We start from the raw sequence: 26,044 nt of genomic DNA, 5'->3' as shown, positions 1-26,044 counted from the left end.
GGGGGTTTGGGAGAAGGGGGGGGGGATTATGGACATTGGGGAGGGTATGTGCTTTGGTGAGTGCTGTGAAGTGTGTAAAGCTGGTGATTCACAGACCTGTACCCCTGGGGATAAAAATATATGTTTATAAAAAATAAAAAATTATTAAAAAAAAATGCAACATGTTTGGGGCGCCTGGGTGGCTCAGTGGGTTAAAGCCTCTGCCTTCGGCTCGGGTTGGGATCCCAGGGTCCTCGGATTGGGCCTCACATCAGGCTCTCTGCTCAGCGGGGAGTCTGCTTTTCTTCCTCTCCCTCTGCCTGCCTCTTTGCCTACGTGTGATCTCTGTCTGTCAAATAAATAAATAAAATCTAAAAAAAAAAGTGCAATATGTTTGTGTATATACACCAGTTGCTTTACGTGCAATAAAGGAATGGGAAAAGGGAAAATGAAAGAATTGAGATAACTCTACTGTAGAAGTCAGGATGTAGTAGAAGCAAATTGCAGTTTTCTTATTTAGGTTGTCCTTTTGGTCTGGAGGACCAGAGTTCTGGAGTAAAGTAGCAGGTTCCCTTTTTAGTAAGCACTTTCTGTTTGCTGCTGGAACACATCAATGTATCTTCATCCTCCATCTCCAAGTACGCAGGAATGTCTGTTTCATTGATTGGATGCTCATCCCATTGGCATCTGATTTGCCTCATTGACGAACCTCATTGATAAGCCTATTGTTCATAATAGGCTTTCATTAGTTCACTAAGTGCTGTATGACTCTTAATCTTAAATGGCACCACAGAACCATCCAGACACAACACCTTCAAATTAACATGATCCTTGCTCCCAAATTTGACTCCTTCCTTGGGCTTTTCATCTGCCGGGGTATGTGCCACATTATGCTTGGCTGCCACTTCATAAAGAGGTCAGGCTCTCACCTGAACCAGCACACACAAGCAGCACCAGGAACTCTATTGATGTGTCTTCCAAGATACTTCCTCTTTTCAGATTCCAGTCTGCTGTTAAATTCACTGAATGAGTCCTTCATTTACGATATTGTATCTTTTCTGGAATTTTCAATAGATTTATTTAATATGTTTCTGCTAAAATCCCCCATCTCTTTACTCACACTGCCTACTTTTTCTGCTTCCTCCTTTACATTCCATGTAAAAAATTCCACACATTTTATTTAAAATATCTGATAATTTCAACATGTGGGCCATCTCTGGTTTTGCTTCTCTCCATATATTCTCTTTTGGACATGATTTACATATCTTATTTTTCATGCAAATTTTATGGCACTAAGGGTATTTTGTGTAAGTAAACAATACAAACAATGGATGTATATCATATTTATTTCTGGAAAAGATCTAGAATCGAGAGCTAAATAAGTCTGGTCTCCAGTTGAGATGTGTTTGGGATTTGCTGCAGCTTCAGTTTGACCACAGGCTTTAAATGTTTTGTAAGTGGAGTTAGAATGAAACCCTGCAGACTCGGGGTCTGAGCCCTAGTGAGAGCCATATATTTCTCTGCTTCTTTGCCCAGTGCTAGCTCTTTAAAACATGAAGATTTCTGCTTTTGTAGCACTTGCAGCTCTCCGGATTTCTAGGAAGTTTTCTTTGCTCTCTTCCAGCCCTACTAAGACTTTGTAAGCCCAGGAAGATCTTTCTCTTCCCAGAATGCCTCAAAGCAGTCCCTCTCAGAATGCTGTCTCCAGTTTTTAGAAGCTGAAATCTTGAGTTGAAATCAATCCCTCTCAATTCTCCTCCCCTGCTTTCTAGCCTGTGGAGAACGGCTCCTGAACAGTCAGTAAAGACCCAGGCAGTAGAATTGGTGAGTGAGTGCAGATTTATTCTGTGACTTCACTAGGAGTATCAGAATTCCAGTCTTTCTGGGCAGCCCACATACAGGCCTTAAAATAATGTTAAAGATTCTGCTGCCTTTTGGTCTATGGAGAAAGTTTTCTTTTCCTGCTACTAAGCCAAGGAAAGTAGCTTTGTGTGTCTTTTCTCCTATGAAGTAATCATTGGAATTTGGCATATTTAAAGAGTTTTTCAATGTCACTTTTCTCAGGGACTCAGGAAAATTAATTTAGTACCTCACATAATTTGTTTTGCTTGTTATGGTGAGAGTTACATTCTCTTTTAACTTCCTACTTCATTGGAATAAAGAGATGCAGAAGAGCAGGCTGTCCTGAGTGAAGTTTTCAAATTCTAGGTCTGTTCCTTTTTTTTTTTTAAAGATTTTATTTATTTATTTGACGGACAGAGATCACAAGCAGGCAGAGAGGCAGGCAGAGAGAGAGGAAGGGAAGCAGGCTCCCTGCTGAGCAGAGAGCCCGATGCGGGGCTCAATCCCAGGACCCCGGGATCACGACCTGAGCTGAAGGCAGAGACCTTAACCCACTGAGCCACCCAGGCACCCCGTCTAGGTCTGTTCCTAATTTGTTCCTTTTTATATTCTTAAGCAAGTTGTTTTTAATCTCATTTTTAAAATATTTTATTTATTTATTTGAGAGAGAGTGAGAGAGAGAGAGAGCATGAGGTAGGAGGGAGAAGGAGACTCCCCACCGAGCAGGGAGCTTGATGAGGGACTTGATGCCTGGACTCAAGGACAATGACCTGAGGCGAAGGCAGTTGCTTAATCAACTGAGCGACCCAGGGGCCAAGTTCTTTCTAACCTTCTGTTTCCTCACATGTAAAAAAAGGGATAGTAATGATACCCAACTTGTAAATTTTTTTGAGGATTACATGAGTTATATAAAGCATTTAGAGTGAAGCCTAAAAAATAGTAAAAGTTATATGAAATCTGTTTACTTTTTTTATTTATAATAGAGTTTTCTTCAGAAAGTATAGAATGTGTTCAAAAATCTCAGCAAGATAGAGGATCAAAATAATCACCCCTCCACCACACATACACACACTTTGTAGCTGGTGGAATTAAAAACCACTACCAATTATTAAAACAAAAGGTAGAGTAGTGTTTAATCAACCCAAATAACACTTTCAAAGTTACTGGTGAGGTAGGTGCTTCATTGGTGGAATTAGGGCACTTAGTTGAGTTGGGGAGAAAATATGCTGTTACATAAATTAAAACAACTGAAGGGGTAATCAGCCCCTCTAGCACTGAGATATACACTCTCATTTCTGGTCTGTATACCCCCTGGAGTTGATGAAATATCCTACAGGGCAATGCACAGTTGATTCTCTTACCTTTCTTTATGTTATTCCTCAAGCAGCACTGGCCAACTGTGCCTTGTTCTCAGCTCCTAAGATTGTCTAAAAATGAAAGAAGCTGCAGAAACCAGATGGAACATCTTTTTTAGTCTCCAGTTTTTCTCTCTTCTTAATCTCTCTCTTTAAAGTTTTTCCCTCTTCAGAATCTCTCTTACATTTTATTACCATTGTGGTATCTTCCAGTAATTGTCCTGTTTTCCCTTCTCCCTTCTTCTCACATACTTCAGGTCAAAAGAACAATAAGTAATAATAATAGTAGTAGTAGTAGTAAGCTATATAGATTAAGAAGATGAATGAGTACATGGTATGCTTCAATAAGTGTATTTTTTTTAAGATTTTATTTATTTATTTGATAGAGAGAGATCACAAGTAGGCAGAGAGGCAGGCAGAGAAAGAGGAGGAAGTAGGCTCCCTGCTGAGCAGAGAGCCCTATGCAGGGCTGGATCCCAGGACCCTGGAATCATGACCTGAGCTAAAGGCAGAGGCTTTAACCCACTGAGCCACCCAGGTACCCCGAATAAGTGTATCTTTTTTATTAACAATTATTAAAAAAACTCCAAAATTGTGGGAAAAAATTAGAAGTGGGAAAGGGTCTTTAAAAATTAAAAAAACAAACAAACAAAAAAACAAAAAACAGAATCATCTAAGTCAGGTCTAGCCTGTCAAAATTGCAGTCTGGAAGAACTGTGACTCTAATCCACAACTATATTTTCTTGGGTTTTCTCAGGCTATTCGGGGTCCCTCCAATTACTAAGAATGTGGTGAGCAGCAAGGTTAACGTGTTTCCTACCATTAGGAGTACTGAAATACTCCATTTCTCTCAGCTTCATTCTCCTCTAACACCCCCAAACAATATACAACTCTGTCTAGCACTCTCAATCTCTCTCTCTCTTTCTCTCTCTCTCTCATGCACACACACACACACACACACACACACACCACTGAAAATAATACATCTATTCTGATGCACTTTCAGATTCTGTGACTGCTGGTTCAGGGAAGTATCTTTAGATAAGGGGCTCTTCCAGTATAAACAACAACTTATGCATAAGTCTGGCTCCATTCCTAATGAATTTGCTGAGAAACAACAGTTTTGAGGATATAGTAGGCACATTTTCTGAAGAAAGAACTGAAAGTGGGCAACCTGTACTCCCTCCCATCTTCTCCTGTGCACTCTGCTAGGCAAGCAACCAATATCCGTCACAAGGTCTGCTCCACCTACCCCGCTGATGGATTGTTTTCTCTTTGCCTTGTTTTCAAGGTTGATACTCTCTGAGCCAAACAGACAGACAGCTGCAGAGGACAGGGGCACAACTCTTAAATCCTGTAGATAATTGCCAAGGGCAGCTGAGTTCAGGAGCCCCACCTGTTAATAAGCAGCCAATTATTTCTATGCTTATAAATCACCTTTTAAACAAACACTAATAAACTTTGGCTACTGGTTACCATGGTAACTGACTATTCACAAAGGAGAAGGAGACTGCTGACATATGAACAATGGGTCAATGGTCCAGTATGTCCTGGGACTGCCATTTGTATTCCTTCACATGAAACTGTTACATCTTAGAGCAACTTAAAATCACATGATTAAGGAGGCATAGGACATGATGAAATGCCTGTTTTTCCTGTATAGCCCAGAGAGTATAGAATGTGTCCAACTTCCCACAAGCTATGGGGACAAGCTGCCCTAACTTGTTAAGTGGCAGTTCCTATGTATAGCCATACAGCTGGTCTACTTAGGCCACCTGCTGTCAGATATTTTATTCCCCAAAGCTTCCTAGGCTGCTGGGTTCTACTAGTCTGAAGAGGTTTTCCTAATATATTCAGTTTACTGTTGCAGATGGGTAAGACTATAGGCTACTTGTGAGATGCTCAGTAATATTTAGTGAGAAGCAAGGAATGGTTTCACATGAAAAAGAACATATTTTTGCTCCCAGCAAACGGACGGCACTTTCTTTCTTTTTTAAAAGCACAGTGAGAAGGCAACCACCCGTGACCCAAAACTCTTTTTATAGTAGAGAAAGAAAACCACCTTCTGCCTTGAACTGGCTTTTTAAACTAGATATAGGGAAGCTCACCACAAGTGGTATGGGGTACGAAATGACAGCTCAAAGAACCTGATGGTTTCAGGGCATTAGTGAATAGTGACCTAATCAAGCAATAGAGCAACGTGATTATAATCATTTTGCCATGACTGACCCAGAAATGGCTTTTTACCCTGATTTCTGAAAGAAAACGACTTTTCAATAAAAAATTGAATTGCTCATACTATAGAGAAGTTCCTTACCCTTCAGCAGGTGTTCAAATTGATACCTCTAACCTCCCAGCTCCCTGCTCTAGGGCAAAGAGCATGAGCTTTAGATTAGGATTTATTAGTATCACTACCATTTATGTGCCTCCCTCAGCTGGAGGATTTAGGAAATGGATGTAGCTCTCCACAAATACATTATTCCTTCTAATTTGGGTTCTCTGCATCCTATATGTTATGGAGGGTAGGGGTTCAGAAGCTGCATGAGATTTATTTTATATACCTACAAATCTTATTTATATGTAACTGAATGTATGTATGTGTTATGTTGGAGTTATGCATTTGCCACTACTAGGAAATTCGCCTTCTCCTGCCATTGTTACTGTCTGTGAAGGAGCTCCTTCACAGACAGTAACAATGGCAGGAGAAGGCTGCTTCATATTTGGCTACTAGTTGTTCTTCCAATCTCTTATGCTTTCTGGACTGAATATTCTGATAAAGATTTAGAGTCTTACAAAAGGGTGAAGATAAAATCAAGTCCTGGATAGTATATTACAGAGGGTTGTTCACCAAATGAAATATGCTGGTATGAGTAGGGTGACTAATTGAATAAAAATCTAGTGGAAGAAAAAATGTAGGGCTGATGAGAGGTCAAAAGAGAATCAGTTATGTTGAAAACATTGTCAAAATTTAAACAATGCTTAGATGAGAAGGCAATCAACCATGTAGATTGTAGGGAAAAGTTTATGAAGGAACTTATGACCATTTGGTCTTGCTCTAGCAGATTGGTGGCAAGGTTGGCAAGGTGAAGGAGTAATTTGTAAGTGTATGCATGAATGATTTAGTAAGAACCAAGTCATTTGAAATGTCAAGGAAAAGCAGGCTAATAGCCCATGCAGATAGGAATATAACACAACCCAACGCCCCCACCCCAATCCTTCTCTTCATTTGGAATACTCAAGTGGAAAGAGTGGAAACGAAAAAAGGATTCTAACCCTCCTTTTTCTTCTGAATAGCTGTGAGCCAATGGGCAAGTTGTTTTGGGGTCTTAGTTTTCATACCCTTTTCTGTATACTTTATAAGAGTATATGAGTTCATACTAATATAATTAATGAGTAAATCTATGAAAGGTGAACATCTCTCAATAAAATATTCATTTGAAAGACAATAATATTGCTAATGATAACAATGACCCCTCCAGTCTTTTGGCAATGGGCTAATATCCTCAGAATTGTTGAGAAAAGAAGATATTCTATGAACTACATAGAGAAACTAAAACGAGATGCTCTAGATAAAACTATAAAGTGCAAAAGGAAGGAAGAGTGGGAAATTTTTAAAAAGAGATAAATAGATGTTAACAGGATAGAAAGAAGAATTAGAAGAGTCAGATGTAGAGTGGCAGAATTACTTCTAGGTATAGATTCTAGATGCCTGGTTCTAAGCCTGGTTCTGTCGTTAGCTCAGTGATCTCAATCAAGTTGCTGAATCTCTCAGACCAGAATTTCTCATCCACTAACAAAAATATCTTTTATCAAATAAAATTGAAAGTGGTACTTCAGTGTCTAAAAGCACTGTGAAGTGTTGTTTCTTTTGTTGAAAACTTTCTTGGCATTCTTTTGCCCCCATTCCTCACTGTGGCCTTGGATCATCTGTTTAAAAATCAAAAATTTTGAGGATCATGCTCTGAAAACCAGGAAAGTGGATGACATCTGATGGGTTACTTTTGAGATTAAAGCAATCCTAGAAATGTTTGAAATCCTGAGAAGGGAATCTATATAGATGTTAAAAGATCAACTGAAAAACGTAGCTGGTTGTTGACCAAGTTTATTGTTGACTGACGGGTGTGCCAACAAACACCTAGAAACAGTATTCACCATAAAAGAAAGATGAGTTCATGAGGAAGGAATTTTCTCCAAAGCAATATTTATCTAAGAAACATATAAGTGTACAGTTGGCTCTTGAACAATATGGGCTTGAACTGTACAGGTACACTTATGCACATTTTTTTTATAAATACAGTATAGTGCTGTAAATGTATTTTTTCTTTCTTGTGATTTTCTTAATAACATTTTTTCTTTAGCTTACTTTATTGTAAGAATACAGTATATAATACACATAACATAAAAATATGTCTTAATTGACTGTTTATGTTATTGGTAAGGATTTTGTTCAACAGTAGTCTATTAGTTAAGTTTTGGGGGAGTCAAAATTATATACAGATGTTCAACTGTTTGGGGGATGCCCCTAACACCAGTGTTGTTCAAGGATCAACTATAGTAGGAAGAGGAGCCATGAAAACACTCCTGAAAATAACTTGGATCAGCAGACTGAACTCTGCATATTCATTAATAATCAATGCAGTCTGATAAAATTTGTGACTCAGAAGGGTGAAATGGGACCCAACGCGTCCCAACAAAATGTTGGTAGGGATATTATCTCTGCCAGTTCATGCTCACTCAAGCTTCTTTGTCCCATTCTTTCCCTCCTTTGCCTAATAATTCATTGAACTTCTCATAGGGAAATATTGAATGCGGTGGTCCATTCCTAGCAAGAGGAAGTTGGACAGACATCTAACCAGGTCATTCAGACTTTTGCATCCATGAGTAAAGGAGGATTTGGAGGATGGGTGGGGAAGGAGCTACCTGTCTTTTCAATAAAGTCATCATTTTTTTCCCAAAGAATTTTGCAAAATGCTAATCAACAGTGCTTTATACAAGAAGTTCACCCAACTCTTGTCTGAATTTCTGAATAGGATCATTACCATTTGGGGCTTTTAAAGCTAGTGGGAAATTCTGAACATTTTCACCTTTTTTATTCAAGGCCAAAATTTCAATTTCCAAGTTTGAATTCACCCAGTGGTCTATACACTTCCAGATGGGCTACAGAGTTGAGAGAAGAAATGAAAAAATAGTGCTTTGGATGGGAAAAACACATTTATATGATAGTCCTCTGACAGCTCTCATCTATATATTGTTGATGCAGTAACAAGTCCATGAAACTAGATGTTAAAATATATGTATTTTTAATCTTGAGAAGTATTTTAAACATTCTGAATTTTAAAAGTCTGCTCAAATATTTCAAGTTTCTGTAACACCCAGTTTTGTTGGTTTTCAGATCAGATGCTTTCACTAAGGATTAAAAATTAGATATTTGGCTGAAATCTCACTTGTTAGGCCTCATGATCTTAGAAAGTCAGGTTATTTTATGGCTAACAGGCAAATGATGAGTAAAAGGAACTTCCATTCTCTCTCTTTATTGAGGTATAATTGACAGACAATATTATACAAGTTTCAGGTACACAACATAGTGATCCTACATTTGTATACATTGTGAGATCATCACCACAGTAAGTCTAGTTACCATCTGTCACCATACAAAGTTAATACAATATTTATTGGCTATATTCCTCATGCTGTTCATAGCATTTCCATGACTTACTGATTTTATAATTGGCAGTTTGTACTTCACCCACTTCACCTTCCTCCATCCCTTCCTTCTGGCAACACCAATCTGTTCTCTGTATTTATGAATCTGGGCTTTATTTTGTTTGTTTTGTTTTTTTGCACTCCACATACAAGTGAAATCATGCAGTCTTTTGTCTTTCTCTGTTTGAATTATTTTACTTAGTGTAGTACCCTCTAGGTCCATCTCTGGGTCATAAATGTCAAGATTTCACTTTATATATATATTTTTTTTATGACTGAGTAGGATAGATAGATAGACAGACAGATAGATCTCACCAGCATTTTCTCTATCCATTTATTCACTGGTAGACACTTAGGTTATTTCCTTATCTTAGCTACTGCAAATAATTCTGCAGTTAACATAGGGGCACATATACCTTTTCAAATTAGTGTTTTCATTTTCTTCAGATAGATACCCAGGAGTGGAATTGTTGGATCATATAGTAGTTCTATTTTCAGTTTTTTTGAGGAAATTCCATATTGTTTTCCATAGTGGCTCTACTAGTTTAGAATCCTACCAACAGTGCATAAAGTTTCCCTTTTTTCCCACATCCTCAAAAACACTTATTTCTTCTCCTTATTTTTTTTTTATATAATAGCCATTCTGATAGGCTTAAAGTGATATCTAATTGCAGTTTAGATTTACTTTTGACTAGTGATTTGTAATGACCAGTGACGTTGAGCATCTTTTCATTTGCCTGTCATAGTATGTTTTCTTTGGAAAGAAATGTCTATTTATATCCTCTGGCCATTTTTAATTGAAAAAATTTTTTTATTGTTATTGAGTTGTATTAGTTTTCTTACATATTTTGGATATTAACTCCTTACTGGAATATGATTTGCAGATATCTTCTTTCATCCAGGAGGTTGCCATTTCATTTTGTTGATGGATTCCTTCACTGTGCCAAAGCTTTTTACTTTGATGTAGTTTCATTTTTTTTTTTTAATTTTGCTTTTGTGGCCCTAGCCTTTGGAGTCAGATGCAAAAACAAGACAAACAAACAAAAAAACAAAACTAAACCAAAAAAAATCATTAACACTGATGTTAAGGAGCTTAGCATCTACTTTTTTTTTTTTTTTTTTTTTGAGGAGCTTTATGGTTTCGGATTTTACATTCAAGTCTTTGATCCATTCTGAATTAATCAATCAATTAATTAATTATTTTGGCATGTAGTGTAAGATAGTGGCACAGACTCACTCTTCCACATGTGGCTGTTCAGGTTTTCCAACACCATTTATTGAAGAGACTGTCCTTTCCCTATTGTATGTTCTTACTTACTCTGTCATAAATTAATTGACCATATATGCATGAGCTTATTTCTGGGCCTCCTATTTTGTTTCTTGATTTATATGTCTGTTTTTATGCCAATACCATACTGTTTTGAGTACTATAGCTTTGTAGTATAGTTTGAAATCAGGTAGTATACTATCTCTGGCTTTGTTCTTCTTTCTCAGAATTGTTTTGGCTATTTGAGGTCTTTTGTGATTCCATATAAATATTACAATTACTTGTTATAATTCTCTGAAAAATGTCATTGGGATTTTGATAAAAATTTCACTGAATCTATGGATTGCTTTGGGTGCTGTGGACATTTTAACAATATTCTTTGAATCCATGAACACAGAAAATCTTTACATTTATTTGTGTGTCTTCTTCAATTTCTTTAATCAATATCATAATTTTCACTGTACAAGTCTTTCACCCCCTTAGCTAAATTTATCCTAGGTATTCTTTCTGATGCAACTGTAAATGGGATTGGTTTATCTCTATTTCTGATAGTTTGTTATTAGTGCATAGAAATAACAATAGATTTTTATATATCATTTTGGTATCCTGCCACTTCATGAGTTAATTTATTAGTTCTGACAGTTTTTTGGTGGAGTGTTTATGGTTTTCTTTATAGCATCATGTCATCTATAAATAGTGACAGATTTACTTCTTTCTAATTTTTATCCTTTTTTTTTCCTTTTTCTTGCCTAATTGTTGTGGCTAGGACTTCCAATACTATGTAGAGTAAAAGTGACAAGAGTGGGTATCACTGTCTTCTTCCTGATCTTATAGAAAAAGATTTATCTTTCTACCATTGACTGATTACTCTAATGACCCAATTGTTGTTCAGTAACATATTCTTTAATCTCCACGTATTTGTAGTTTTTCCAGTTTCCTTCTTATAATTGTTTCCTGATTTCAAATCAGTGTGGTTGGAAAAGGTGCTTGATATTATTTCAAACTTCTTGAATTTCTTGAGTTTATTTTATGACCTAACTGGTGATCTGTCTTGGAGAATGTTGTATGTGCATCTAAGACTGTGTGTTCTGCTTTTGGATGGAATGTCCAGTATACATCTTATTTAATTTATTGGTCTAATGTGTTGCTTAAAGCCAATGTTTTCTTCTTGATTTTCTGTTTGGATGATCTGTCCATTGATATAAGTGGGGTGTTTAAGTCCCCTACACTTATCTTGCTGTCAACAATTTTTTATGTCCATAAATATATATATTTTTTAATATTTTGGTGCTCTTATATTGGGTGCATATATATTTATATATGTTATATATTCTTGCTGAATTGACTCCTTTATCACTATGTAGTGCTGCTCTTTGTCTTTTATTATGGTCTTTGTTTTAAAATCTATTTTATTGGTTGTGAGTATAGCTCTACAAACTTTTATCTATTTATTTTTTCCCATTTGTATGACTGTCTTTTTTCATCCCTTCACTTTCAGTATGTGTGTGTCCTTATTTTCAAAGTGAGTCTCTTATCATAGACAGTATATAGATGTATTTTGTTTTGTTTTGTTTTTAATCCATTTAGCCACTCTTTTGACTGTGAAACTTAGTCCATTTGTATATAAACTAATTATTGATAGGTATGTGTTTATTGCCATTTTGTTAATTGTTTGATGGCTGTTTTTATGGTTCTTACAGTTCCTCTTTGTTCCTTTGTTATTAGATAAACTTCCCATTTTCCCTTTGTATATTTGCGCTAAGTGTTTACTTTGGGTTACCATGAGGTTTATATATATCATCCTATTATAAAATAATCTATTTTCAGTTGATAGCAACTTAAATTTGACATATTAGAAAACTACATTTTTAGTCCCCATTTTATATTTTGATATCATATTTTGCATCTTTTTTTATTTTATGTATCCCTTAACTGTTTTATTTTTAGTTAATTGTGCTACTTCTCTTTTTAATCTTTATTGTAGCTTTATAATTAATTAATCTAGCACTTTTACTACATATTTACCTTTTCTAGTGAGATGTTTACTTTTGAATGTTTTTCTTCTCATTAACTAGTGACCTTTTATTTCAGTTTAAAGAAATACCTTTATTTATTTATTTATTTATTTATTTATTTTAAGGCCAGTTTAGTAGAGATGACCTCCTTTGGATTTTGCTTGTCTGGAAAACTGTTTATGTCTCCTTCAATTCTGAATGATAACCTTGCTGAATAAATAGTCGTCACTGGAAATTGTTCTGTTTGCTTGTTCTGTGTTTTTCTTTCAGCATTTCAAATATGTCATGGTACTCCAGTATGGCCTGCAGAATTTCTGTTGATAAATCTGCTCATAGCCCTGTAGGGTTTTCCTCATATGTATCAATCTGTCTTTCTCTTATACTTTTTATAATTCTGTTTTTATCCTTAACTTTTGATGTCTTAATTATTGTGTCTTGATGTGGATCTCTTTGGGTTATCTTATTTGGAACTCTCTGGGCTTCGTGGACCTGGATATTTGTTTCCTTCCTTAGGTTTGGGAAGTTTTTAGTCATTATTTTATCAAATAGTTTTCTGCCCCTTTCTCTATCTCTTCTCCTTCTGAGACCCTTATGTTGAGCATGTTTTTCCACTTGATGTTGTCCCATAGATCCCTTGTGTCATTTCTTTTTGCTGCTTTTTTGGGGTAAATTTTATTGCTTTGTCTTCCAGCCTGCTGATCTATTCTTCCACCTCACCCTGTTTGCTTTTGAATACCTCAAGTGTATTTTTTAGTTCAGTCATTTTATTCTTTGGCTCTGTACTTATATTTGGTGCTTTATAGTTTCTATCTCTTTGTTGAAGTTGTCACTGTGTATTCTTCTCCTGAGTTTGGTGAGCATCCTTATGACCATTACTCTGAATTACCTTTCTCTAAATCACTAAGGTATTTTTCTGAGGTTTTTCCTTTTTTTTTTTTTTCATTTGAAACATATTTCTTCATTTTCTAATTTTGCTTGACTCTCTGTGGTTGTTTCTATATATTACAATGGCTACATCTCTCAGTCTTGGAGAAGGGGCTTTGTGAAGGTGATGAAATATTCAATCTTGCCCTAGCTCTTTGTTTTCTCTCAAAACTGTGTGATTGTCCAAACAGACTACTTTATTCTTGATATATTACCATTGTTGAGGGTGTGCCAACACCTATCAGTATTCCAAAGGTGGTGGAATACTGCCTAGTTTTGGCTAGCAACTAGTTTTGGCTAATTAGAAGCTTGCCCCTGAAGCAGCAGTTTTAAAAATATGGAAATATATACCATCTTGTGGACTGCAATCATAATCCCTGCTGGTTCCCAGACCAGAAGATCTATAGGTGCTCTTTGGACAAAAGCTGCAAAAATCAAGACCAAATGAGTATATAAGCTACTCTCTGGGAGGTTTTCTGGAGCTATAGCAAGATCACGGTTGTGTGCAAGGATGGTGTCTCCTGCTTACATTCCCTAGAAGCTTCTCCTTAGCCTCTGGATGTGTGGGAACTCTGAAGTCTGTCCCCTAGCTTGAAGTTCCAGGATAACTAAGTAGGGGTGTGTGTGTGTGTGTGTGTGTCTCCCCCTGCCACAGGAAGACTGGTTTTTGTTTCCGTCTGTTTTCTTTGTAGTCCCCTGGGGGTAGTGGCCTGCTAAGAACTATTTTCTTGATTGTTACATTTCCATGGAGCTCAGGAATCCCAGCCCCCTTGACCACTAAGGTGAAGTGATCAAAGACTGTCCCCTGTGTGAATTGCATGCGTCCACTGGCTTTGTTAGGTAGAAGCAGAATTTGTTGTGGGGGGAGAGGGCTTGCTTGCTGGCTTCAGAAAGGCAATTGGGGGAAAAAATGTCTTGACTGGGGGTGCCCACAGGTGTGAGGAGTATAGTACGTGTGCCATCTTTAGAACAAGAGCGGGAAAATGCCCGCTCATGTTCTCCAGCCCCAAGCAGGGAGTTGAGGGAATATTGCAACCACCATATACCTGTTTAAGCAAGGCTGCAGCAGAGAGCCAGAACTACTTGCTTCCACCTGTCTTTGCTAGGGGGCAGGAGGGTACTCATCAGAGCTCTTGTGTGCTAGCTGGGTGGGTGAAAAATTTAAACATGGCCTCCACCAGTGCCTTCATCTCTAGGGAATTTCAACTATCCTCTGCTTCTCTAGCATATGCTTTTAGATTAGCAAATGAACTTCCTTCATATATAGTCCAGGTACTCTTAAAACTGCTGCCCCCCCACCCCCACCCCCACACACCCAGCTGCTCTGGGCCCTGAGACAAGTGGGAGTATATACCAGCTATTGAAAAGGGGAATGACAGCTTTCTATAGCACTTTGGGTCCCTTGGGCATCAGCCCCATTGGTTTTTTAAGCCAGACATAGAGGAGTTTTTCTCCATAGTGCAGATACTACAGGTTGGGTAATTGATGTGGGATACACACCCCTTGCTCCTCCAGGAAAAGTGTCAGACTGGTAGGATATCTTCCCATTACACATCACTATACCAGGTAAGGGGTTTTTAGCAAGACTGTGTCTCTGCCTCTCCTACCCATCTTTTATTATTTTTGTTTGTTTGTTTGTTTGTTTGTTTTTTAATTTATTGTTGGGAAGAAGCTGTTCATTTGTTTTCAGAGGGAAAGGATACATATGCAACTGTAGACTTGGTAGTCCATGGGAGGAGGTGAGTTTAGGATCTTTCTACACTCCTGTCTTGGGGGTCTCTAAAACTGTCATTCTACTATGTTTTAGCTCTTGTCTAAGCAGTTGAAGACCTCACTTCTAGTCCTTTCTCCTTTTTTCCTGTCTTCCCCCTGCCCCCCTTTTTTGGTCTGTCTCTAACTTTCTTAATTCTCCCTATAAATGTGTTTATGTGAGTATGCATATGTCTCTGTGTGCATGTGAACAGTATGAAGAGGAATAGGGGAAGAAAAAAAATGTATTAGGTTTAGCAATTTGGGGAGAAAATATAAGGAAATATTTAAGTAATTTTTTTCATTATTTCAAGTCCTTCTTATGGAGAGAACTGAGCCAGACTCTAAAATGAATACTTAATTTGGACAAACAAGTTATACTGTACTTTACTGATGTAGAAAGAAAATGAAGTATTTAGTATAAGTAGAGTGTGGGCAAAAAATCTATGAAGCTACAGAGGAAGTGTGGCTCTATGATTGTATATGTTGTCCTCTAACATCTTCACTCTTCCTATTTGGTTGCTAGCAGGTGTCAGTGTAAACCTTCTGTTACTTGACTCCTGTGACACTCTCTAGAGCTCCTACTAATAGTTTTCTTCTAGACATACTAAACAGCAATATCAACCGAATGTTCTAATATGTGACTCTCTTCCCACTCTTCCCTCTTCTCAATTAAAAGAAATGTATTTAACTTTGGCATCCTTTTAACCATAGAGTTTTCCTTGAAATTATTTACCTTATTCCAGAATCTTGAGAACACTTAATCAGCCTCACCTTTGTGTCTGCAGTCTTCCTCCTGCAAATGTCTATCCTAATATCTTGAATTTCTGGTATGCTAATGTGCTAGTTTGCATGACATTTCCTGTTCTACTAAACTATGGAGGTACAGTATCTGAAATTCTTCCTTGTATTCCCAGTATCGGACAAATTACCTGGCACCTAGAAGTTACTTAAATACATATATTATATAATATTATAGTAACATCACTTAGTATATCATCTATATTATATATAATATTATTATAATAGCTAGTAATTAATATATATTATATTATAACCAGGATATAATTATATAATAATTAAAACACAATATATGCTATATAATATATATAGCAAATTATAGCACTGTACCTATGTATACTACACACACATACACAATATCATGAGAAATCTCATTCTTGCAAGAGGCTCAGAGCTTCCAGTTACTCACCAATTATTTGCATTCTAGTTTGACATGCTGGATTTTACAATTGGTTTGCTACGAATGCTACTTCTGGAAGAACAAAGCTGGGAGTGTAGAGAACATTATAGGAGATCAGAACCTGTGGCTGGGTTACTGAGTCTAGAGGGTGAAGGAATGGCAGTAAAGACCATTGATCACATCCTGCCTTCGTTGAGTTGGTGTCAAAGAATGAAGCAAGCCTGGAGTTCTGCAAGGGGGCTGACAGCGGGTTGAAAAGCCTGGGGCTGATTAAAGCAGTGTCAAGAAAATGAAGTTGTGGTGACATTCATGGTTTGAAAACATTAACATTAACTTTACAGAACTGTTTTCCTAAGGCCTTGGGCACATTCTAATTTGAACCAGCAACAATATCTGCTTGGCTCCAAACTGTTGGGCATCTGCTAATGTTTCTAACCATTTTAATCATTTTGGGGGCTCTGCTTTAGAACCTCTCCAAATCTCCTCCTTCTCACTAAAGTCTCAAGTCTTCGAAGTCTATGCCAATTTTAATAAAGATCTAAAAGGATTACCTTATGTTCCCAATTTAGTATTTCTGTTTAATATTCCATTCTTTGTCTCACTTAATATATCAAAATGCAGAGTTGGAATCCTTGATTTCTGTGAGCCAATGACTTACAGAACAAAAATTTGAAATTCAATCTCAGGTCACACATAAGCAGAAAGTAATTTGTGTGTCTGCCTTACCAACTACAGTATGATGTTCTTGAGGACAAGGACTTCGTCTTTTCGAAAAATTTTCCCTGGTACTTTGTATAGTACCTATCTCCTTTTTTTGTTTCCTTGTCAAACATGAATATTTAGGGTGAGTTTAGTATTTTCATTTTCAAGCAGTCCTAATTAAGAGTGCTTGGTAACTGAAAACCAAGTAAGGGATTAAAAAGAGAAATACAAAATGTTTTAAGCATCTATAGTGGATCATTTTTAAAGCTATGACTCCCTTTTTTATGGCCCAGTGTGAGACAAGGGGTAAATGGTGAGGTTAAAAAAGAGAGAGAGAGGGAGAGAGAGAGAGAGAGAGTCCTAAAAAAAGATAAAGGGATGCAAAGAAGGGGAATTTGGGGAATAGGGACTAAACTGAATATGGATCAGAAGAGTAGGGAAGCTGAAAAAGTGAAAACAAAAGCAGAGGGCAAAGACAAAGATGTTACATGCTAAAACAGAACAAACACTGTGTGTGTGTGTGACCCTCTCCCCCAAATTCCCCAGTGATCAAGCTCTGTCATATTTCAGCCTGGCAAGGTCTGCACATATAGCCGAGGTTAAATGATCTTGCAAAATCTGCCATTTCAGACATAGCTGAACTAGATGGCTGGCCCTTCTATGTCTTGTCCTCAAAGGTCTCATTCATACATTCTAAAATTGTAGGCTTCTCTAAATAATCTATTTTTAGTCTTACAGGAATAGATGTGATAGTTCAGATATTCCCCAAAAGCAAATCTTCAGGCTAGTGAACAGATCATTAACTGAAGCATCACCCACTTAAGATGAGGCCTGAAATTTTAGGTTGTCTCTGATGACTTTAACCAAATAGCTATAAATGGTTGAGAAATATCACACAGGGAGATAGCAGAAGATTTCAATAGATCTTGAGAAGTTATAGGTAATATTTCTTTAGAATAAGACTTAGCAAGAAATGTAGGTACCAGTATTGTTTCTGTCTTTCAAGGATGTGGTCTATTTAATGTAGGTTATCAAATTTGTGGGCATAGACCAGCATTGCTTCTGGGAAACAACAACAACAACAACAACAACAACAAAAAAAAAAAAAAAAAAAAAAAAAAAACCTGGTCTCCAGCCTCTGCATCCCCAAAAGTACTCATTAAAGTTAGGTCCTTATTATACTTCCTAAGTATTTAAGAGGAATTAAAATAAAATGCAATGTGATGCCTACATAGTACAGGTATAATTCTTATACTAATTACTCTGAAGGGTAACATTTTTGCTCAGTTGGTCTAAATGAAATTAAGCTATTTCTACAGGTTTTTTGGAGCACTCACCATCACCAAGCACCATACACATCATACATTGAAAGGCATTCAAACTCCTATCCTTAAGGAGTTTATGATGCAGTGATCCTAGTTTATAATCTATTCCAATGAAATAGGCAGAAATGTTCGCAAAGAAATCTGATGTGTTTGACAACTGTGCTACCAAATCATTTCAAGTGCTTTGTAGGAGGTTAAAGTAGTGGACAGGAATAGATGGTATTTGAACTGGGTTTTGATTAAAGAGTAAGAATTTGTTGCTTAAAGAAAAGTTGGAGTGACAAAGTTGGGGGAGGGGGTAGGGATAGTCTACTTAAGAAAACACATCAAGCAAAAGAACACACACTTATACATAAACAAATGCACACTTGTGCACACACTTGTGTCCTGGAAGTCAGCATATTTCAATCAGGGTTCTGAACTGAGTATTATGAAGAAACGCTTTCTGGTACTAGCCTTGCTAGGATCCATTGTATGACCTTGAGCCAGACTTTTAAAGTCTCTGGATCTTAGTTATTCCATTTGTAAAATGCAAAGGCTAGATTCTATGATGGCTGGAGCTCCATCCAGTGAAAAAAACTAGGAAATAGAGTTAAAACCTGTTTGATCTGAAACTCACAATTTAGGAGATAAAAGCATGGTTTATGAAAAGTGACCCAAGCCAGCTGATTTTTAAATTTCATATAAGGGAAAGCATTTTTGACTCTCATTAGTAGGAAAGATAATTGCAAATTTAATATTTTTCCATTCCATATTTCTTTATTATTCGGTAGCACATATATCTTGGGATATAAATGTAACATTTTTCCTTAAAAATTAAGGACACTCCCCCCCAGTCCTCTCCCCACCACCAAACTTCAGATAAGAAAAGGCACTGCTAAGACCTAGGACACTGACATATAGTACATTATAACACTCTGTCTGGCTCTGCCTAGGCAAGTGGAGATGATAAAGAATCAGTGCCGTGCACAGCTTCGAGTTCCAGGTGACAGCGAGAATTGAATGGCTGGAAATACAGTGGGGATGTACCAAATCTTCTGCTCATATCTAAATATCTGTAGGATTTGCATTTGTCAAATATGAAAACTTGAGCTCAGAAACTACATATAATACCAAAGATAGCACTAGACATATTATCCTTCCTCTGCAAACATCTCCAAGATTTGGAGCTCAAGGTTTCATCTTCAGCTCTCTGGTACTTCATTTGCCACATCTGGAAGCAATGTGAGCACTGCTAAGAAACAAACTTGAAATTTAAACTATGCTAATTACCTTGTTAGGTTTTAGATGAATTAATAATGAGTTAATAAATAAAAATTAACTTGTTATTAAGTCACCAACTGTCCAGTTTTTTTTTTCATATATTTGTGGTGAACGTATTTTTGCACATGTGCCTCTGTGTGTGTGTGTGTGTGTGTGTGTGTGTGTGTATAATATTCAATATCTTTTCAAAGGAGATTTAAAGTACTTCTTGGGGAAAAAAATAAGAATTTATAGTGCTGCTTACCTAAGGTAATTCTATTCATTTGTAAAATGCTTAGATACAATCAGAACCTCAAACTGTATTTACAAACTGGAATAACTTATAAAATGGCAGTTTAGGGACTGGATTCCATTTCAGTTGTTTACTAGGAAAACACATTAAGCAGGTGTTTAAGCTGCTCTCTTCTTAAAGGGCTATCATCTGCTAATGATTAAGTTATGGCCTATGATGTTAAAATTTCTCTTGGAAACATGGAAGTCCCGTTATACACATAGTAATCATCTCTCTATTCATCTGTTGATGAATCTCTCTACTCATCTGTTGAATTCGTGACAGTCCCAGTGGAACTTTGGATAAGACAGAAAAGCACGGTTAGAGAAGAGACCACCCCTCTCCTTCAGTGAGTTTATCGTTCTATTGCAATACATAGGAATGTCCTAAGTTTTCTCTGCCCTGGGTTCTCATTGTCCTTTGATATTGATCCAGACCACTTAGTGATGAATACAGGCAGCGCTCTCTTTCTATTTAAAGACCTTGGGTATCTATTATTGTTTCTATGTTTATTATCTAAATACCTGACATTTATGACATCTTTCTTCCAAAGAGCTCTCTGGAGTGCAATAGGTGCCAAGTAAAGACAAATGAACCCTGAAGCACTTTGTGCTCTCCAGATGAAGGGAGAGTCACTCTGGATCTGCTGCTTTCCAGGAATAACTTCTCTTGCTTCTTGTTTTCTTACTCCAGCATGGCAAGCCCTACCCATGGTGCAATTCTCAGACTCTGCTCTTCTTTATCTTCGTTAACTCTTTCAAACACACCCACGCCCACCCCCCACCCCCCCACACTTCAACTCTCATCTTTATCCTGATGACTCCCCAATCTGTATTTCACTACTGGATCCTTTCTTAAAACCCTGCTTCATATTTATAACTATCTTTTGTAAATTTCTTCTTTAATATTTAAACAAATCTAACACACCCAGCATAGAGCTCATTATTTATTTATCATTAGAAAAACTATCCTATAACTTTATTTGATATTCCAAATGCATCTTGAAATGTACAAAATTTTAAAAAATGGCCTGACCCCAGTTAGAAATAGATTGTAATAAAGAAAGGTAGAAGAAGCTCAAGGGTAGAGGATTATGATGAACAAACAAGTGTAGTGAGCATACCTTGGGATACTTTGAACTCTTAAGAGTTTGAGGATGAGATCTAGTGAGAACTCATTAAAAAAAAAAAAAAAAAGCCTAGGGTTATATTAGATGGAAATTTAGGATAATCAACCTTTAGTAAGGAATGTTCACTTTAGCCCAGGTGTTACCTATATTTTGGATTTTTTTATGTGTATCACAATTTTAGAGAGTGGATATTAGAGAATAACTAATGCTATTTTATTTATGAATAATTATAAATATAAGCATGAATACTGAAAGGATCATATGGTTTCTTTTTTGGAATTTTTTTCTTTCTTGATTATGCACATCTGGGAAATTCATACCAATAGTCCCTCCAGTAAGTGCTACTAACTGAATGGCAGTGCTTCTGCTTAGAGGCGATTAGTTCCTCACCCTCCCCCATCCCCAGTATACTACACTCTGCTTTTTTCACTTCCCTGAACCTTAGCAATGATACCCCCATTCTCCAGACACCCAGAGGGGATTCACAGGACTCGTTGCGGATACCTTCCTCTTACCCATTTCATGTGCTCAGTTAGTCAGTGATTCCTTTTGACTCTTCCTTTATATCCCTGACATTTATCCTTCTCTCCTCTCACTGTAAGGTCAGTACCTTTCAAGCCTGAGTCACAGACATAGTATCCTAATTGGGTCCTCTGCTTTACACAACTATTATACCGATGGCCACTTTCAAAACCTTGCCCAAGAAAATAAAACACATCTTGTGTGCTGATGTATTAAGTTTAGATTTCTCCCATCCTGTCTTTTAAGACTTTGTATTTCATCTCCTTTCTCCTCATCCAAATGACTTTCATACTACGCTCCAGCAGGGATCCTTTCTGGTCAGGGACCCTTTCTTCCTTGCTATATTTCTTTGCTCCAGGATGCTGGCTCCTAACTCAACATTTATCCCTCTGGGTTGCCCTTGTGAACTTTAATCCACACTCATTTCCAACTGTTAACATCCCAAACAACCTTATGGACCCAGTCCTCATGTATTACCTCCTCAGGTGAATTCTTTTTTAGGATACAACTCTGTTGCCACCTCAGAAAACCTTCCCTCCAGTGTGGATTAGGTGGCCTGCTTTATGGGAAACAGTACCATGTAAGCATTTGTCCAGTTCATACTTATTGTCATTGTCCAACTATTGGTAATCTCTTTTCAGAGCTAAGAGCCAGGGTTTTCCCCTGTGCTTCTTTGTGATCTCAGTGCCTAGTATCTTGACTGACATGTAAAAAGTTGAAGTGAACGCCACATGTTTGAATTTCTTTGCATTTAAAGCAGTTTTTCTAAAAATTTCAAACTTGATTGCTTGCTGGTTTTGAATCTTTCACCAATCTATTTGTTGATCTTCTTTTCCTAACAAGGTTGAATTTTTTTTTTTTTTTTTTTTAATTACTGAGAGACCTTATCCAAGAGCCCATAGTGAATGGTTCCCATAGATCTTTCAGGATATCTTTCAGAAGTAAGTATTTCAGAATACTTACACAGAACTGATCATTAAATTCTTGTTATTTAATTAAGTAATCAAACTATTAATAATATCATAAACCAAAAATATCATGTCAAATTAGTAGGAATGGAAAGAAGTTGCAGACCATCATTTAGTATTGTTTCTTAACAACAAGGTGGTCATTTTTGTCCCAAGAAAAATAATTTTACTCTTTTACTACATACATCAAAATAGGTACCAAAATTAGACTGTCTCACATTAGCTGATTAATAAAAATTATCTATTTTAAGAAATAATAGATCATATTACAATTCCTTTTCACTTATTATCTTCCTCTCCCATCACCCCTGTTGTCTTGTACTCCCTCTTGTTCACTTAGTGCTTTCAGATCTACATCTTCACACCTGCTTATCATTTTCTCTATCTTCCTACTTCCCCAAACTGTCTAGTCCTTATATCCAAGCTAGATATTTTCTACATCAAAGCTCTAACTATAACCTATTTTTCCTGAAACAGCGAGTATTTCTCGTATCAGCTCATTCTCATTGCTTCCAAATATCACAAAAGGCTTCTAAAGCCACTTACCAACCTGATTCTAGCCTAAGATCAATACTCTGGCATGCTTTCTTACAAGAGAAAAGGAGAACACCATTAAAGAAAAGGAGTCACTCTAATTTTGATTTTGCTACTGGAAAAAAAAAGTCTGTTTAAGAAGTTTGACTGATAAATTGTTGGATATGGGTGTTGGAAATATTTACCAAGTGTACGGGATGTAGTCAATGTTTTCAAATTGTCTATATTTGTTTCTATTTGTGTGTGTGTGTGTGTGTGTGTGTGTGTGTATAATTTTACTGGCATTTCTCTATTTCTGACCAATATCTATCATCTGTATAAGAACTTTTTTTAACAGGTACAATATATTGAGTTGATAGTCTAAGCTAAGTTTTCTTCTTGTGTGAGGGGATATTATGATTTAATGGGTTAAGATGATGTAAATTCTCTTTTTACTTTAAATTTTAGGTCTTTTAAGTTACTTTCACAGTTGTTGATTCAAAGGCTTATATCTTTGTCAGTAAAAAACAAGAATTACTAAAGGACTCTCCCATTTGAAAACAAACAAAAATCCTTCTCTATTGCTACTTATTTCTACTGAATAGAAATTTACTGGAGGTTTAGGACACCCCCTTGTATAACATTCACATCCCTTCAAAAGTTAGAATTTACCACTCACACACAAGAATAAATAATTTTAATTGGCTTTTTTTTTATCTGCCAAGAGAACATAGGAATATCCATTAAGAATGGAGATGGCTTTGGGGACACCTGGGTGGCTGAGTCAGTTAAGCATCTGCTTTCAGCTCAGGTCACAGTAAATAAATAAGTAAGTAAGTAAATACATAAATAAGTCTTAATATAAATAAACAAATAAAATATTAAAAAAAAATAAAAGCTTGGAGATGACTTTGGAGAATAGGATATTGGGTGAGTAGCCAGAGAGCTGTAATACACTATCTTAAGGAAGAAGAAAAGAGTGCTACAGGTGGTTGGAGGGTGAGCAATTCCTCCAGTTTTTCTGCTGACACAAGAGATGCTCTGGCATCTCTGAAAATCATCTCAAACCTTGCTATGGTTCTAGACTCCCAAGGTGGAACAGACCGAAAATCTATTCAAACACGTAATTGGGGATTGGTCTTTGCCTTATTATCTATTTGTTCAATTGACCTACCTACTTCTTGTTTTTTTTTTTTTTTGTTGTTGTTGTTTTGTTTTGTTTTGTTTCTTACTTGCTTGTTTCTTACTTGTTTAACATAGCTATGGACTGTTCTGTTGCTGTATAGATATAGCCTTAGAAAAATGGGCATGTAAATGCCACATGTAAATGTTTCATCTGTGGCATAAAGGATTAATATCCTGATAGTATTAGGCAGACAGCATGGTACAATAGAAAGAGTACTGTTTTGAGAGTTGTACTCTCTGAATACTGTCGGTGATCTGAAATAACTATAAGCTCTAGGCTTCCATGTTTCAGCTGTAAAATGGAGGGACTGAACAAGAAGATCTTCTTGGTCTTTACCAGCTTTAGTAGTATGCAATTCTTTTAATTACATATGTTTCCTGATTTTCCTCTGATTTCTTTAATTTATTAATGAGAGCTTAATGGGTTGGAATCAAAGTGTTTTTCTGACAAGTGGGGTGATAACACTTGCATTGTTTATCTCAAAGTGTTACGGTGAAGATAAAATATAAAGTTATGTGTGTCACTAAGCATTATGAACTGCAAAATCCCATACTTGTGCATAACCAATTATTATTGTATATTTCTATTTCTATTATAAAAGACCTATGATACTTCAGTGTGCAACCAGCAGAGGGAGACAAGTTCAGATTATATTTCTTCTTCGAACATAGAAGCAGTTAATTGCTGTATGCACATGTGTTTTTAAAAATTAAAATGAGGTTCATATTATAGCAAATATATCAGTAACTCAATGCTCTATATGTATATTAAAGTTACAGAAACAAATGAGAGAAAGAAAACATGAGAAAAAATTGGTGATGGGGGAGAAACGTTTGATTTTTGGGCTTACTTTATTACAGGATTCAGAGATAGCTCTCCTACGACGCATGTCGTATTCTTCTGACAACTTCCTAAGCATGTCCATCTGGAGGTACAGACTATTTGAGTTCCAATTTAGGAACCAGTTCAGAATTCTAAAAGTAGAATTTCCAAATTTTCTCTGAAACTAGTTTCTTAACTCAACTTTCTCATTTTACCAGCCTGGACTTGAAGGAGGAAAAAAATACACACACACACACACACACACATACACGGGTGGGTGTGGGGGAGAGAATGAAATCTTCTATATCTAATTAGTTGACAAGTCCTATCAGTGCCTCTCTGAAATGCCTCCAGAAGTCTTCACTCCTTTTTTCCTTCCACTGTGCTTGTCCTGTGACCTGCTTTTATTATCTCTTGCCTTTTTTATTTCAGAAAGGTTATAACTGGTCTTCCCTGAGTTTGACTTGCCCGAGTCCATCTCCCACTCCATTGCCAGTTAGTTATCTTCTTAAAACACAAGTCTGATGATGTCTCTTGCTTGAAGCCTTTCTTTAATGGCTTCCTTTTGCATATAGAATAAAGACAAACTCATTAACCTGCCTGCAAAGACCCTCACTGACCCCAACTTACAAAAATCAGTCATTTTCCGTTCTAACCTTTTCCATCTCTACCTCCATATCCTTTCCTACAACTTACCTTCTCCACTAACATAAAGTCGCTGAAGGAAGGTCTTCATCGTTATGAGAAAGCAATAATGTATATAACGAATGATGCTCATTCCCTTTTTCTTCTGTCTCCCAACAGCTTTAGCCTTCTAACTAGTTTCTCCACTTCATCTTCCTTCTAACCTCTAATTTCTCAGTGCCAGAATTATCTCCCTAAGATGCCCATATCTCATCTCACTCCTTTACAATTTAAAGTAGCCTTCCAAATAGGAGATGAAGGGTGTCGTGTGATTCTTCATTCAGGGATTCAGGATTCTCCATTACGTAGGTTTTTCTCTTCAGCCTTTACTCTCTCCTTCTTGCTGCTAGGCAGGCAAGTCTTCCTCCAAGTCCATTCTTTGTTTCAGGATGGTTCTCTTGGCCATCTTTTGCATCCCTTGCATAAGGTGTTGCCTTCCTCCAGTCTCCTCTTATACATCTTCTAGGGGTTACCTAAAATACCATTTTCTCCAAGAAGCCTCCTTTTCGATTACCTTTTCCGAACCACCATGGTGTTTTGATTCTTCTCCCTTCTAATTTAGTACTCAATTGTTCACTGGCTATCTTAGTCTCTGTTTCAGAAGTCTTCACCTAACTTCTCCAT

General features: G+C 36.8%; 1 pseudogene; it reads right to left on the bottom strand.

Annotated features, from left to right (window-relative positions):
• Positions 1-555: 555 nt before the first annotated feature.
• LOC106006685 lies at positions 556-25,472 on the bottom strand (annotated as a pseudogene).
• Positions 25,473-26,044: the final 572 nt, after the last annotated feature.

Source organism: Mustela putorius, unplaced genomic scaffold (genome assembly GCF_011764305.1).
Source record: "Mustela putorius furo isolate JIRA1106 unplaced genomic scaffold, ASM1176430v1.1 tig00003834_pilon_pilon_pilon, whole genome shotgun sequence".
Classification (NCBI taxonomy): Eukaryota; Metazoa; Chordata; class Mammalia; order Carnivora; family Mustelidae; genus Mustela; species Mustela putorius.
Note: the sequence above shows the minus strand (reverse complement) of the source record. Positions and strands in the feature narration are given on the sequence as shown.